The sequence below is a fragment of the Nanorana parkeri genome, unplaced genomic scaffold (genome assembly GCF_000935625.1).
Source record: "Nanorana parkeri isolate BGI_ZX_2015 unplaced genomic scaffold, ASM93562v1 scaffold1251, whole genome shotgun sequence".
NCBI classification, from domain to species: Eukaryota; Metazoa; Chordata; class Amphibia; order Anura; family Dicroglossidae; genus Nanorana; species Nanorana parkeri.
The window spans coordinates 111,606-114,017 of NW_017307519.1; positions in this window are offsets into that span (position 1 = coordinate 111,606).

Consider the following 2,412-nt stretch of genomic DNA (forward strand, 5'->3'; position numbering starts at 1 on the left):
AATCCCTCCATCCCTCTCTCCTCCACAACTGTCCCTCTTCTTTACCCAAATCCCTCCATCCCTCTCTCCTCTACAACTGTCCTTCTAGACCCAAATCCCTCTCTCCTCCACAACTGTCCCTCTTCTAGACCCAAATCCCTCCATCCCTCTCTCCTCTACAACTGTCCCTCTTCTAGACCCAACTCCCTCCATCCCTCTCTCCTCCACAACTGTCCCTCTTCTAGACCCAAATCCCTCCATCCCTCTCTCCTCCACAACTGTCCCTCTTCTCAACCCAAATCCCTCCTTCCCTCTCTCCTCCACAACTGTCCCCCTTCTAGACCCAAATCCCTCCATCCCTCTCTCCTCCACAACTGTCCCTCTTCTAGACCCAAATCCCTCCATCCCTCTCTCCTCCACAACTGTCCTTCTTCTAGACCCAATTCCCTCCATCCCTCTCTCCTCCACAACTGTCCTTCTTCTAGACCCAAATCCCTCTCTCCTCCACAACTGTCCTTCTTCTAGACCCAAATCCCTCCATCCCTCTCTCCTCCACAACTGTCCCTCTTCTAGACCCAACTCCCTCCATCCCTCTCTCCTCCACAACTGTCCTTCTAGACCCAAATCTCTCCATCCTTCTTTTATCAGAACTCCTGATCATTTGACCAGTTCTGGTCCAGCAATCACAGGCAACACATCTTCTCAGTGTTCTATAACAGTAAACTTACTATAGAGGAAGCAAGAGTCAACTGTAACTTCTTAAAGTGTATAGAGACCCCAACAATCAACTTATCTCATTGGCTCCCTTTTGGTCTCTTAAATATACTATTGAAAGTGTTTTTATTGTATCTGTTTAATAAATGCAACACATGATCTGCTGATCCTGCCAGAAATCCAGTGAGCGGATCACTATCTGTACTTGCTGCGGTGTTGGTTCTATCAGGTCTACCCAGTTCTCCTAAGCGAACTACAGAACCCTCCCCCCTGTGTTATGGAGATGAGGAGAGGGAATGGTTTTCTTTAGCCTGACACATTAAAAGTCTTAGGATGACACTGCTGATCCTCCAGAGATACAGTATGGCGAGCGAGCGTCGTCACCCGAGGACAGGAAGTGTGTTACCCGAGGGCAGGAAGTGTGTTACCCGAGGGCAGGAAGTGTGTTACCCGAGGGCAGGAAGTGTGTTACCCGAGGACAGGAAGTGTTTTACTGGTGGGATCCAGGGGCGTCCCGAGGCTGGGTGACACCCGGAGCGGTAACCGAGTGTCCCCTCGCCGAGACGTCACTGCGCATGACGTCACCACGCTCGTGCGCGATGACGTCCGCGCACGCGCGGCAGTATTCTCCATATTAATGTCCATGGTCTTGGAAAGGGATGTCCAACAAGCTCCTATAGATGGCTAGGTGTCATTAGGTGACCGCCTTTGGTGGTCCTAGGCAGTGGTGTCCCGAGGCTGGGTGTCCCGCACGCGCTGTGGTCTTTTTGATGCCTGCCGGCGGCCATCTTGGTGATGGATGCCGGCAGAGAGAGGAGGGGACAGTCACCCAGCGGGATAAGGTATGCTGCCGGGTCCCCTCCTCTCTTCTGATACTGTCGGGCGTTCGGTCCATGACCGAGCGCCGGACTTTCAGAGGGGGGTGACACCAAAATGACTTCGAGTCATTTTGGTGTCACCCCTCCAATGGTGTCCCCCCAGGTGCGGGCCGCACCCCCCTTGTGACGCCACTGGTGGGATCACCAGGGAAGAATAAAGAAAATGAATGTAGACGCCACACCCAAGGATCGGTAAGATGCAGTTAATGACATTTTTGCTTTTTGGATACATTTGACTTTGTATTTTTGTTTTTCAATAGTTTTTTTTTTTTTGGAAAGTAAAATTGCTACATAAAAAAACAAAAATAAACAGCTGTCAATGTGCATGGAGTTTGTATACAGACGTGGATATAACAACAGGACCCTCCGACTCAGATGGGGAGAATTATTTTTGGGGGATCAGTATTTGTAAACAAGAGCGCAGAAGAATGGAACATGTGTTGCAGTACACTAAATCGTCCATCGGGTGGCGCCAGAGTAGCAGCCAGCATCCTCCCCTCTGGCCAGCTCGGCCCGGGACTACACATCCCAGGCTCCACATTGCACGGGGAGCCCCCATTGGCTGCAGGGGCTGCTCCTATCATGGCAGGCAGGCAGAGGGCAGTTCTGGCAGCCAGGGGCCCCATTGGTTGTTGCTGTGGAAACAATGGGCGCTTGATTGAAAGAGTGGGCGGGCCAGAGCATCACGGGGGCACTCCTACTATTATGTTTGCAAGTTGCAGGCTGGCAGAGACTTAGAAAGGAGGGAGAAGGGGGGAATTGAGGGGAAGAGAGCGAGAGAGACAGACGCACGCACTCAGGAGCCTGGGAGAGTGGGAGCCTTTGTGCCAAGCCTTTGCAA